Below are 14,160 nucleotides of genomic sequence, written 5' to 3' on the forward strand. Positions count from 1 at the left end.
ACCTGAAGTTATTTGGCATTAATGTTCTCTGCACATCAAGAATATCTAGAGGCTTCCCAAATGCATTTGAGGTCCCTTACCCTGGAACCCATCTCAACATGCCGGGGACTATGGGAGGTGTAAGGTTTGCTTAGTCAGTAGTACAGGATGAAATTCATTTTTCTGAGGGTTTGTTCGAGACAAAAGCTGCTCGGGTAACAATGGGAGACTGCGTGACTGATAGTTTTTGTAACCGACTAGAATTGCCACAGCTGAAGGAACAATGCCACTGCCCGAGCCCTTAGAACTCAGCTCTAGTTCTGCTACAGCCCACCCTTCTCTGAGACGCACCTATGAGAGATACAGACGTTCAAGACCGAGACACCCACTGGCTTGCCTGATATTTCTTCATCCCTTCCACCAGTGACGATGGCTTGGGCTTCACCCACAGCCCTGGGCTCACCCTGGGCTCGGCTCACCTCACGGTACAGCAGCTCAGGGTTATCCACCCCGCCCGGTAGGTGTGCTCCAGCTCAGAAGACCTAACACAGGCTCCATGGCAGCACGGTGGGAGCTCCTGGAATGCACGCTTCCCACTTCCCTGAGACTTAACATGCTCAAGTTCAATAAATACTTGTCAAATAAATAAACGACACCCCACTGTTTAAAAGCTATGAGAAGAAAAACTGTGCTCATTGTTTTAAAAAGTGGGACTCCCATTGCTGAGCCAAGGACCACGGCACTTTCCTTCTAGAGTAGCTGCTGTTTGACGGAGAGTCTTTTCCCTGTCAGTTTAATTCCCGTCTCCTTTCGGAGGACACTGTCATGGGCAATTCTACAGAATGACAGGCACAAATGCATAAACACAAATTCAGGACTGGTGGTCCTGACACTATTTTCTGCTTCTAACTTCTGGGGAAAGATCTCTAGACACCTGCCCGAAAGAGAACAACTAGAACAGAAGCAGCCGAGACCTGTGTGCTCGGTAGAAAACTTACAGAACGCCTTTGTGTCAGAACAAGGCAAGAGGAGGGGGAGCGTGCTCAGTGGTCTGAGAAAACTAGAAGAAAACAGGCAGAATCCCCCCTCCCCTCCCCCTTCCCCCAGGCGCTAGTGGAAGGTAGGTTGCAGCTGCGGAGTTATCAAAAGAAGGGGAAAGACTAATGGGACTGTCTCCTCCCGCCTCCTCCTGCCTCCCTTCACCCAAGGCAGTAATGAAGATTCACAGCTACACATTCATTAGAAGATCGATGGATGTGCCTGCTTACAATATTGGGACAGGGAAGTGGATAATTGCTAGAAAAGGCACAGATTCCTCAAGAATTTCATCAACTGTTGTAAGCAATATTTAAACCGTTGTGGCTTTCTTTTTCAAAAACACCACTTTTTCAGTGCCAAGAACATGCATTCGATAAGTTGGCTGTGTTTCTACATTTGGGGAATTTGAGGCATTTTCTACCCATGGAAATCATACCAATATTCTGTCATACAAATAAAATTACTTGGAAATGAGGTCTTTCTACACAAAGGATATTGCCTTTAATTCAAATGCTGCATTAAAAAAAAGCCTGTAGTATTTCTCACTCCTAATTTAGAAAAGATGTACCTGAGCATTTCCCAGGGCACATGTGAGATGAATACACTTAACCACAGAGATGTCCGGTGCAGACCACCTATAGTCTATCACTTCCTGCTCTGATGTAAACTAAGAGCAAATATCCCCCACTCACTCACACAGTCGTCCCTCCAGAGTGGTAGGAGACCCCCCTTCAGCTCAACTGGCCTCCCTCCTTCAGGCATCATGCTAATCGCTAATCGCGGTGGGCAGGGAGGCTGCGGCCTTTGTCCCGCAAGTCTCCTGGACCCATCACGCTGCCTCCAAGCCCGGTGGTACCCCATGCACCTGCAGACAAAGGCGCACCACCCCTCCCCAACTTCCTCACCTTGGGCTCTCAGTCTATCAGTGATGGGGCAGGGCGGGAACGCTGTCCGAGGCTCTAGGTCCAGTGTCCTAGCCAGCTAGCTGCACTTGCTTAAGGCAGCGGCAGCAGCAAAGCAGCAGCAGAGGCGCGCGCGGTCTTTGCATCTCAAGTTCAAGCTAGCTGCTTCCGAGCTGCCCCGCCCCGCCCGCGAGGCCACCGCTGCCACCCATTGGCTGCTGAGCCCGGGCCTCCCGCAGCGCCCAGCCAGGTTCTCAGACCAGATGCTTAAGCAGGTACTCCAGCTGCAAGGGGCCTTCTGGCAAAGAGGAGTGCAAACGTGCTACCCCAGACTACATGTATGCCCCCTTTCTGTAACCAACGTTTCCCCTTTGTGTACTCTCAATTCTCAAGACTTGTAAAGAAAGTTCTGACTGCATTGTGTGTGTGTGTGTGTCGTATGCAGCAGAGAGTCTGCCTTCACAACAGACTCAACTACAAAGCAGAAAGTGGATGAAATTACTAGATTTCAAAAGGGAGACCAAGGCGAACCGAGCTGGACCCAACGCTACAGACGACCTGCTAATTTGCACAGAGCTCTTAAAGCAACCCACCTCTCCAGTACTTGATCACAACGCCTCTTATGAACCGCTGACTTGAAGCCAAGCTCACACTGGCACTCTTAACATTGTCATTTCTAGCTGACAGCCCCCCCCCATTTATATGGAGGCAGAAAAGTGTCCAGTTGGCTAAGTGACAGCATTTTAAATAGGACCAGCGGTCAAAAGATAAGTCTGAAAGGAGAAGGCAAGATCATTTGCTGATTATATCGCGTGTACGGAATACTCCCTTTGTCTAATAGTTTCTGGGCAAGGAGTTATTTGACTGATTAGTTAACAAAATGAAGTAGAAGATGACATTGGCTGTGCTTTGTTCAAACTCCCTCCCACACACTCCTTGTGCAGAGAAAAGAACAGAGGCAGGAGAGAGGCACAGAGAGTGTTAAACAGGGAGTCTGTGTGATCTCATGATGCGCAACATGTGTACAGGAGTCTCTTCTTCACGCTCATGTTTGAAAACAGGGCCAGACATTCACTTGTTGCTTCAATGTTCATGATGGGCATCCGCTAAGAACCACACTTGGCGCTCACAATTCCCCTTTCTGCTTAGCAGGTGCCTCCGCAGGGAGAGCGGTATTTACTTCACAGCGATCTGAGTCTCTGACCGGTGTTACCTCTGCTACTTAAAAGACTTAACTTAGATTCAGCTACTTCCAGCAACTACAGGGTTTGTGTGAAGCCCTGCCTGAAAGTGGGGCTGCGGGTGGATTTCAAGGTTGGGGTTCAGCAGCCAGGACTGAGGGCATGAAGGCTGGAGGGGAACCGAATTCACAGGGCTGCACCTGTCACCACTTCTGAGGTGGCTTTCTTCCCTTACTCTGGAGTGGCTGTCTGCCTCTCTGCCTGGAGCAGGACTGAGGCACAAACCAGTCCCACGAGACATCCAGAGGTCTCCTGGTAAGGAAGTCATCACTGACAGCTGCCAATGCAATCTTACTACTCTCCCAAATGTGCCCCTCCCCTCTCTAACTCCGTGCTGTCACCCTGGTCTCTCACTAAGATGGTTGTGGGAGTGTTTCAGGTCTCCCTGGCTCCTTTCTTGTCCATAACAGACTTTTTTTTTTCATACAGTCATAGACAGGTCCCTTAGCAACTGTCTCAGAGCTCCTTGTGGAGGCACATGCTTGCTGTCACCACTGTACTAGGGAGATGGAGGCAAGTTCAGGCTCAGCTAGCTACACAGTGAGTTTAAGGGCAGCCTGAGCCACATGAGGCCCTATCTTAAATATATATAATAATTACAAGTATCCATGCCCCTTGCTTAACCCTCTCGTTGTCTTCCCCTGCGATGGCAATGAAGTCCACAAACACTCTGGGGCCTCACAGGTCACGTGAGATCAGATCCCAGCTCTTTTTCCCAGCTCTTGCTCATCTGCCTCCCAGTTTCTTCCAGGTCCTGGAATATGTCAAGCTGTTCCCACCCCAGGGCCTTTGCAGCGACTATTCCCCCTGAAATGCCCTTCCCCACATCACTGACTTGGCCAGTCTTCCCTCCATTCTTCAGATCTCAGCCCACACACTGATTGCTTCAGAAATGTTCCTAACTGGCAGCACCTTCGTTGCTTACCACGGGCTTTTCCCAACAGCCCTTGCTGTGGTTTGGCACTACGCATTTGGATTATCACCCACTTATATTACTCACTCACCTCACTTTGCATGCAAACAGCAGTCTGTTGTTCTTGGGTGGTGAAGAATGTAAGCCTGGCCACAGAGAGGCTTGGCATCTTTGTTCTCCAAGACGTTGGGATGCCGTGGCTCACCGGGGTGGTGTCTGCTGAAGGCTTTGGATGCTGTGGTTCCACCTCTGCAGGTACCAGAGCTGAGCTCAACCCCTGAACCAGTCAAGCCACACAATGGAGCCTGCATCGAGATTCTGACCACCAAGGCTGGAATAGAGCTCTCATGTGCTATTGCCACACAGAAAAATCACGTAAATCATGCTCTCTCCAACCTGCCAGAGACTGAGCAAGCGGACGGTTCACACTGAGACCTGACACGTGCTTTTTCCCACGATGACTCTAATTGACCTCCTTTATAATAAACCAGCGTTCAGTGGGTGCTGAGAGTCCTTCTGGCATCCAAAGGATGAAGTAGGTGGAACCAGGGTCTTGGGGACTGTTTACACTGCGAGCACATTTCCTGACACAGGGTGATGCATCTACACTAATGGTTACGTTTGGTGACTTTAGTCCTTTTCCAGGTTTTCAATGGCCATGTTATCAGCACATGATACTTCAACAAGTTAAAGGACAAACACCCATTACCAAACACCTGCTATGAGTTAGGAGCCTCTTAGGAGGGCCCACCTCTTTCCCTAAAGCTTGATTGACATCCTTGCCTTTGTGCTCTCTGGCCCATGGCCCTGCTTTTGTCAGTGGTCATTAGCCTTTGTGTGTGATGTGTTAGATCAACTCCAAGTCCCTAGCATTAGTCACACACAGTACCTACCCCATACAGTCCTACAAAAGATGCTTCCAGAGTGAAGGCATTTTTTTTCTCCAAGTACCATAGCAAAAAAAAAAATCAATTTTATTTCTTCTAGACCTGCATTTAAACTGGATAATAACTGTTATAATGTGCAACAGACATAATCCAAGTTCACAGAAACATTGGTTCAGTCATATGTAAAATTTTGGTACTTAGCCCCACATGTTCCCTGATAAATAAGGAAGCCGTTACTGTAGTAACCAAGCATTATAAGGGCCTATTCTATTATTTTGTGGTTTTTTTTTCTTTCTAAAAATAAAAACATTGCTCAAAATTATTATCCTCTTTAAAAACCTGACACGAAAAGAAACCTGACATGATTTATAAAAACAGGGAAGCAGATCACTAAACTCTCAAGTCATCGTACTTCCTAATTAGAATGAAATATTGCAGTTTATTTGCATAATATATTAAGGGGAGAAAACCTGCAGCTACTTATCTTTCCCTCCCCCATACAAAGTTGACTGAAAATACAGCCAGCATACCAATAACCCAGGATATATCCCCAAGAAGTATAGCTGGGGAAAAAATCAATTTTATTTCTTTCAGACCTGCATTTAAACTGGATAATAACTGCTATAATGTGCAACAGACATAATCCAATTTCAATTTGTTTGATTAGATGAGTATAAACATTAAACAAGAAAGCCAGGGGATTGTCATAACAACGTTTACACTCTTAGCTCATTATAGAACAAAGTGTTCTCATTTGCTCCTGGAAAGCAGGCTACTAGGAAATATGTAATATGAATTTGAACTACCCTTAAGCACCATCCACAAAGATGTTTATTTTGCCTCGGCCAGAGATCAAAGCGGCTTTGAACCATCAGCCACTCCAACTTCTTTCCAAGGAGGAAAGCCCTGAACGTTCCCTCACAACACTCAAGACTGTATTTAAGTATCACACAGCAAAGTCAAAGCCCCACCCAGGCCAGTGGCTCTCACATTATAACGTGCACAAGGACGGTTACGATGAAGATGCAGGGTGCGGGGTGGAGTGAGCAGGACTGGGGCAGAGTTCCTGCTGTATCACACAAGCAGCTCCCTTCCCACCCCCCACCCCTCACCCCCGCTTTGTGGGCCCCACAGAAGCTAGGGAGGCAGGTGTCTTGTGCACTGTGCCTGGAGAAGGCATTCCTAGAGAAGTGCCTAGTATGGCAGACTGGAGTCAAATGACAGTACTTCCAGGACCTCTCCGGGTTTCTCTCGGTTATGGACCTCTGATGACTGGGCAGGGCTCTATAGGGATCAACACTTTTAATCTTCCTTGCGTGAAGGCACCCATCACCTGAGGACTGGCTAAAACGCAGAGGTCTTGGGCCTGGTACAAAGACCTCTGGTGATGCCACGTCCTTGTTTAGCTGACTACACTACTTTGAATAGCAAGACTCCTTGTCCAAACTATGCACACAGTGATCACAATTGAGGCAAAGGGCAGAAAAGAATTCAGGTCGGATCTGCAAAGAATGCCAAGGGCTCAGGACCAGGAACATTCCCAATTTCCAGGACCCCCCCCCCCCCCCGTCCCCGAGACATTCATCCTTGGAGGAGATTATGGTGTGTATTTGCAGAAGAAAACCCACTCTGCCACACCAATCCGTGAGACAGGAACGTGGCTTGCATTCGGATTAGGGCGTGACCTTTATCAAGAAGACCTCCAGGTTTTAGCACATCATCTTCAACTCAGATCTCCCCATCATATTCTCCTGCCCAGGGATTTAGGGTTTGCCTGTCCTGACCTATGAAATGCAGAAACTCGTTATAAGAAATGTATGTTTACAACAGAAATCCTTGTATGTGGAAGAGTTCCAAGCCCTCGGCAGGCAGAACAGCTCATTTTCTTTATGCAATATTCAGCACACAAAACCTCCTACTCGACCAAAGACCCTGGGCAATTCCCTGGCATTCACTAGACTATAAAGAGGTTTGACTAGCCCCTCCACCTAACAGTTCTCATGTTCCCAACAGCCGGGGGAGTAGAGTGTGTGTGTGTGTGTGTGTGTGTGTGTGTGTGTGTGTGTGTGTGTGTGTAGGGGGGGAATAAAAATCATCATCCTCTATGGTTCAGAATCCTAACAATCACAGGCACTCAGTTCCCAAGCTGCTCAGGCCCTCCCCTGCCTGCTCAGCCCTGGCTTCTCTCCCCCGAGGCAGCAGAAAATGCAGGAGACAAAGCCAGCTGCCTCCATCCATGCTCACTCACACTCCATGCTTACTCACAGTGAACAGAGAGGGGAAGAGGAAGCAGCTGTCTGACAACATCCACGGTTGCAAGACTACAGAGAAGTCATGTGTCTCTCTACACCAGAAGTTAAAGCCTCACTTGATGTGGAGTACATGACAGGGAGGATGTGGGGCAGGGAGCAAGGATAGAGCACTGGAGTGAACCCAAGACGAATTAAAAACATATTTTATTAGTATTAATTTTTTGTGGACGCAAGTGTTTTCACTGCATGTATCACGTGCATGCCTAGTGCCCCAGGGGGTCAGAAGAGGGCATCAGGTCCCCTCAGACGGGAGTTATAGATGTTGTGAGTCAGAGTGGGTGCTGGGAATTGAGCCCAGGCCTCCAAAAGAGCAGTCAGTACTCTTAACAGCTGAGTCATCTCTCCAGCCCCAAGATGAAAGCTTATGTGGGAGAGAGCTGTATTTTCCCCACACCTTACTTACCATGACCTGGCTTCTGTCTCAATAATTTTACTTCACCCAGGATGTCATATAAATGGAATTATATAGTACGTGGTTTTAAAGTCTCATTCCTGTCACCTAGTTAACTGTTAAGTCTGTTAGGAGTTCATTTCTTTTTAACTACTAAGAATTCTGTTTGTAAAAAATTCCATTCCATTTTCTATTGGTTGGCTGTACCATAGCTTACCCATCTATCAGTGAGTGGCTATCTCTATCTCCTCCAGTTTGGGGAAAGTTTAACTAAAGCTAATAGTAATAAAACAAACAAGTGTGTATGGTGGCACATGCCTGCAAGCTAAGCTCTGGGGAGGTTGAGACAGGAAAAGCCAAAGGTTCAAGGCCAGCCCAAGCTACATAACAAGACCTTCTTAAAAAATGGGCAGGCAATAAGGAAGAGTGGAGAAGGAAGCCTCTTTGGTCTGGAGAGCATGCAGTACACATCATGCTTATCTGGAGTCATGATGAAACACAGCTGGTTGAGCACCATCCTCCAGGATTCTGACTCCAGGGAACTGTGGGTGCTAGGTGGCAAACCTGGGTCATCTGAAAGAGTAACTGATGTGCTTAACAATGGAGCCATCTCTCTAAGCCCCGCCCATCCTTCTTCACTTTTGCTGGATGTTTGTTTTTTGGAAAAAAGGAGGGGAAACTATACCACTAAAGCAGACCTTAGCGTTTCCTTTTAGGAACACAGTAACAATTTCACTTTCAGGATTTTAGAAAAACATGACATGTGCAATGAGTCAAGATGAACCCAAAGGAGGAACGTGACTGTTCGCAGCTCCCCGTCTCCTTTGATGACTTCTGACTGCACTGATGATAAATTAAACGGGCTCATGACTTATTAACTGGATGGGAAAATGTATATTTAAACACTCCTGATACATTTGGAAGACTAAATCAGTAATCCTAAACTCTTCAATCATCTTTGGAGTTGAAGGAATGTCATACAAGAGAGCTAAATTACTTACCCCAAGCAAAATTCTGTACATTTACAGAGTACTGGCTAGACTGAATGGGTCTTTTAACCACCAAAGAACAATTTTACTCTTTTGGTCAGCCACACTGTTAATGTTCATATCTACTTTTCATATTTGTTACCTCTAACTGCACCCACCCCCACTTTTATATTAGTCAGAAGGATGTTTGTACACTAATTATCCTCTAGGAGGTGACTGTATTTTTATCAGAAGCAAAGATTCTTAACGTGTTGGTGGATTTTGCAGGCTTATGTTGCACAAATGTGTGATTTTCCCCCTCTTTTGGCCTTGTTGCATTTTCAAAAGGTAAATAACAAAACCTGCTCCCAAATGTTGAGGTGAAGACTGAGACAGAGAGAGAGAGAGAGAGAGAGAGAGAGAGAGAGAGAGAGAGAGAGAGAGAGAGAGAGAGAGAGAGAGAGAGAGAACCAATAAACAAACAGGAAACATCTCTCAACTAACACGGCACTTGGCAGGTGATAGACAGATGTCCATCTGGCAGCCCAAACCAAGTCTCCAGCTGGGCTGGCTGAAATCTTGAAATGGGCTTCTCAACAAGTACAGGTGAACTTTGTACAGGTAATGAGATCAGAGAGGACAGCTAGCCTGTGTTGGGCTCCAATCTCTTCTCAGAAACTAAGAGCAAGCCAGATGAAGACAAGTAAAAAGCAGGTGTGTGTGTCAACACTAACTCAGTCCCTGGTTTGACTGTGTCTGTGCTTTGGAGTCCCAGAAGGCAATTCAAGTGTCCTAGGATTGTTCAAATTATTTCCCGCTGCTTATAATCAATGGTCTTTGTGTTATTTAGCTTTAGTTGCTGTAACAAATACCAGAGAGAGTCAACTGATGTGGTGGTTTGAAAGAAAATGGCCCCCAAAGGGAGTGACACTAATGGGAGGTGTGGCTTTGTTGGAGGAAGTGTGTTACCATGGAGACGGGCTTTGAAGTCTTATATATATATGCTCAAGCCACACACACACACAGTCTACTTCCTGTTGTCTGCAAGAAGCAGGGCTCTCAGCTACCTCTCCAGCACCATGTCTGCCTACATTCTGCCATGACCACCATGATGATGATGATGGACTGAACATCTGAAACTGTAAGTACCACCTCAGTTAAATGTTTTCCTTTATGAGAGTTGCCGAAGTCATAGTTCTGGAGGTTCCAGCCCATGATCGACTGGGTCTGTGGCGAGACAGCTCATTGTAGTGGGAGTGCATGCACAGCAGAACTGCTTACCTCATGCCCAGGAAGCCAAACAGGGAAGAGTGAGTAGGAGTCCATCAGTCCATTTCAAGGGGATACCTCCGATGACCTAACTACCTCCCACTCTAAGTCCTACTGCTTAAAGTCTCCGCAAGTTCCCAATGGCGCCACTGCCACCAGGAGGACCAAACCTTAGCCAATGGACCTTTAAGAGACACATCCAGGATTCCAGCCACAACAACTTTGACATCTCAATCTACATGATGGCAAAGCCCCTGCTTGTCTGATTTTACTCTCAATTTGAATAGCAGATGACTCCAAAAGCACACACCAAAATGAGTGGCTATATTCTCCCCAGTCCACATCCAGTTGGGCCTCTGATAAGTGGGGGCCCAAAAAATGAGGGAGCTGTTTGGGCAGTTAATTGTAAGTTTAGAATAATGAGGATCATAGGTCCCAATTCATCCAAAGGCTGGTAGGAGAGATCTGGTGAATAGGGCTTTATGCTGAGAAACTAACAGTGGGAGCCAGCTTAGTTAGCTTCATCCCATGAGCCTCAGTTTCCTTTGTGACAATGACAACAACAGTATGAGCCTGCACAGTGTTTATCAGTCAAGAGTTCCATTGGCCGTTGGGAAAACAAAAACTGTTCTAAGAATCCGAAACAGGAGATTTGCTGGAACTGGCAACATGGGTGAGTTAAAAAGCTAGCAGGGGCCCATGCTGGTGGTGCAGGACTGTAATCCAGCTACTCAGGCAGGAGGATTGCAAGTCCACAGCTTGCTTGGGCTATGAAGGGAGTTTAAGGTCAATCTGGGCAATTTGGTGACATACTGTCTCAAAATAAAATAGAGGAAAGATCCAGTTTGTAGAACTTAGTGGTAAAGCACTTGCTCTGGATCCAACCAGCAGTAGCAGGAAGAGGAGGAGGAAGGAGAAGGAGGGGAAGGAGATGGGGGGGAGGGAGGAAGGAGAGAAGGAAGTCATTGCTGCTTCCATGCTAAAAGTGGCCAAGGGAATTCAGAGTCGAAGGAGTGTCCAGGACTAATCCAAGTAGCCACACCATGGCTAGCCTGTGCAGAGGTGGCCTGTGCCCTGAGAAGACTCAGCTTGCTGTGAGTGAGGTCACCCAAGGCAGACGGAGGGAACAAGAAGCTTGGATCTCCTTCCAGGCTCAAGTGCCTTCTACTGACCTAACCTAGGCCAAACCTGCAAACAGTGTGCAGGAGTCAAGAGGCCAATGGGACACAGCACCCATGCACACGCCCGTGTCACCTCAACTCTGGACAGGAGCCACCCATTATCCTGTGGTGGATGGCAATACTATCACTTGATGAGCGAACTAAGGAATGGAGTGAAGTGGTTTATGTGAGTTAGATGATGGCAAACTGGAATTCAGACCTTAAAAAATCCAGTTCGGGCCGTTTACCAGTACAGCAAATAAAATAAAAGGCCACACTGTTGCAGGGTGACATCTGCTGTTGGACAATGGGTGCTCTAAAGACTTAGCACTCAAAACTGCAATGAGGCTGTTTCAGCACAAAGGCTGTACAGGTGTTCCTGGTCATTCTGACACCACACACTGCTTTGCACCCTGGGAGATACAAATTCAGGGTCCTCCTGGTTCACACCCAGTTCCAAATGGAACAACTTCCCTCTGCAAACGTGGCCACAAGGGTCTGGGGAAACCTGGCTGTGTGTATCCTCCATTGAGTAGATGTTCATAGAGAAAGGACTACAGCCTAGATCGGAATGGTTAAGTGCATTAGCTGCTCGTCTATGGAAGGCGGGGTTCAGTCTGAGGCCGTACACTATATTCTGGTGGGGAGAGCCAGTGATAACAGCAAAGGGCATCTGGTCACACTGTGTCCCCAGCCAGGAGGCTGACAGTGATGAACACTACCACTCATGTTTTCATCCCAACCCCTCTATTTCTTCCCCAGTCCAGGGACCCCCAGCCCACAGAATGGCGCTGCTTACGTCCAGGGTGGGTTTTCCCCTCCTCGGTTAAAATTCTCTGGAGACGCTCTCACAGACACGCCTGTGTTTCCATGGTGATTCTAAATCTAGCCAAGGTGACAGTGAAGATTAACCATCACAGTAAGGATCCAAGAATTCATTTTTTCCCCCTCTGTAAAAGTCATTGCCATCCAGTGATTCTGGGTCGACAGGGAGCATAAGGGCCTAATTGGAGGCCATGGCCACAGTGCACATTCAACAGTTACGCTGTGTCAGTCACATTTGTGTTATCCCCTTTTACAACCCAGTCACATCTGTGCCATCCTCTTTTACAGCCGCAGCAGACAGGACTAACAACAAAGCAACCTAGTTTTGTTTTCAGTTTCCAAAGCCTCACATAACTAATGCCGCTTATCAGAGATAGAGTGTCATCTGCACCAAGGCTCTAGCATTGGGAGAAAAATGTCCTAAAAGTAAGGGAAATGCCCTAAGAGACCATTTTTAAAAACAAACTAGGCTATAATTTTAGATCCCGAAGCCAGACAGTGAATATACTGTAAAGCTAACCTTTATATAGCTTCCATGTGTTGAGGTTTGTACCTGTATATCAGTTTGCCTATTATTATTATTAATCAATATTTTGAGATAGGTTTCACTATGTATCCTCAGATAACATAGAAGTCACTATGTAGCCAGGCTGGCCTTGACCTAGAAATCACCCTAACCCTCTAAGTGCTATTTTCTTGCCAATTATATAACCATTTATTCTTCTTCTTGGACCTTTACCTGTAAAGATATATCATCTATAGAATTTATCACTTACAGTTTATTGGCATTCTTGAGTACTGACATACTAGGCTCTGCATGCTAATTTAGAAATAGGGAAGTATAGTTGGGTATAATGGAGCACACTTTTAATCCCAGCAGAGGAGGAGGAGGCAGAGGCAGGCAGATCTCTGAGTTTGAGGCTAGCTGGGTCTACAGAGTGAGTTCCAGGACAGCCGGGGCTACATAGAGAAACCCTGTCTCAAAACAAATAAATAGATCAATAAAATGAAATGAAAGAAACAGACAATCATGAAGTGGGAGGGAGCCCCTGCACCCTGTGTAACTGCGTATCTCTAAGATAGAGCATCTACAAACATGCACTGCCCTGCCCAGGCTTCCAGGTTAAACGTCAGGGAGAAAGAACACCATGTGTCTAAAGACTTAAGACACCATGTCGTGTTATACATCATTTGGAAGAAGACACAGCTCTCTAGCAAGAACTGTTCACCCATGAAATGAAATAACCCTTCTGGGAAAGAATGATGAGTTAGTTCATAAACACTGTATGTTTTTAACTGGCCTGGGAAAAATCAAGCAGATGCACAGTGGGAACCTTATTGGGCAATATCCCATCTGTAGTGTGGCTGGATATTTGACCACACTTAAGACTGCTAATGAAATTAATTTTAGATTAGGGGGTGGAACTAGCGACTAGTTAACAGGAATTAGCCATAGAGAGTATGGAGGACCCAGGAATATAGATAGAGGCACACAGGAAGAAGTAGGGAGGGTCTTAAGAGATTCACTGTCTTTTTGGGGCCAGTGGAGATATGCTTCTCTTGCTGGGTCTCAGCCGAAAATGAGGGTCAGCTGGCTGCTTCTTGGCCTCTCTGAACTAGCAGGTTTCACAGTGTCACAGATTCAGGTATGGCTGCTAATGGTGCAGATGGGTGGAGCACTGAAGGTGGACACTGCTGTGGGAGGTTCGGAATGTTACCTATTGCACAACCCCATTGCATGCTAGTTCTAAGGCCTCCACATCTACGGAGCGGCACAGAGGTGTAAGCTGTCCAGAGCCACACGGGCACAGGGAGGCTGGCGGTGGGACCTGCTGGGACCCAGCTTACCTCGGTAGTGCTCCCTGGATAGGAAGCTCGCGCAGGGAGGGGGTGGAAAGCGGAAGAGAAGAGCAGGTAAGGAATGGGAAAGGGAACACAAGGGACCCCACCCACAGCGATGACTCCAGAGACCAGCTCCCCGCCTCTGGCACCTGCGGGGAGGTGTTACCCGAGAGGAACAGTAGTTCTGTAGATGTGGTCAGGTTAAGGCTTCTTATGGGTGGGGGATATCAGCCAAGCTGGCCCAGAGGCCAATCGTAAGAGTCCTGACTGAGGAGGCACACGGAGGCGACACACTGGAGAAACTCAGGTGCTGTGAAGGTTGTAGCCGGTGTGACACAACCCCCGTGAAACAATGCTAACAGCAGGCAGAATCGGGGGGGGGGAGGGACGGGGGTCAGCGATAGGCTCTTCCCTTAACTCCTCCGAACAGGTG

At 47.2% G+C, this 14,160-nt stretch overlaps 1 protein-coding gene across 17 annotated transcripts in view; it reads right to left on the reverse strand.

The window, feature by feature from the left end:
• Apbb2 (amyloid beta precursor protein binding family B member 2) overlaps positions 1–14,160 on the reverse strand; it is a 369,114-nt gene that overhangs the window by 33,189 nt on the left and 321,765 nt on the right. Inside the window, exon 1 of one of the 17 annotated variants that reach the window (XM_021229682.2) lies at positions 1,923–3,727. The exons of the other annotated variants lie outside the window; for them this stretch is intronic. The gene's annotated coding sequence lies outside the window, so the exon portion shown is untranslated. Of the gene's footprint in view, positions 1–1,922; positions 3,728–14,160 lie in introns of those variants that run through there. 17 annotated transcript variants of the gene reach the window in all.

This window comes from Mesocricetus auratus, unplaced genomic scaffold, assembly GCF_017639785.1.
Source record: "Mesocricetus auratus isolate SY011 unplaced genomic scaffold, BCM_Maur_2.0 Super-Scaffold_100006, whole genome shotgun sequence".
Taxonomy (NCBI): domain Eukaryota; kingdom Metazoa; phylum Chordata; class Mammalia; order Rodentia; family Cricetidae; genus Mesocricetus; species Mesocricetus auratus.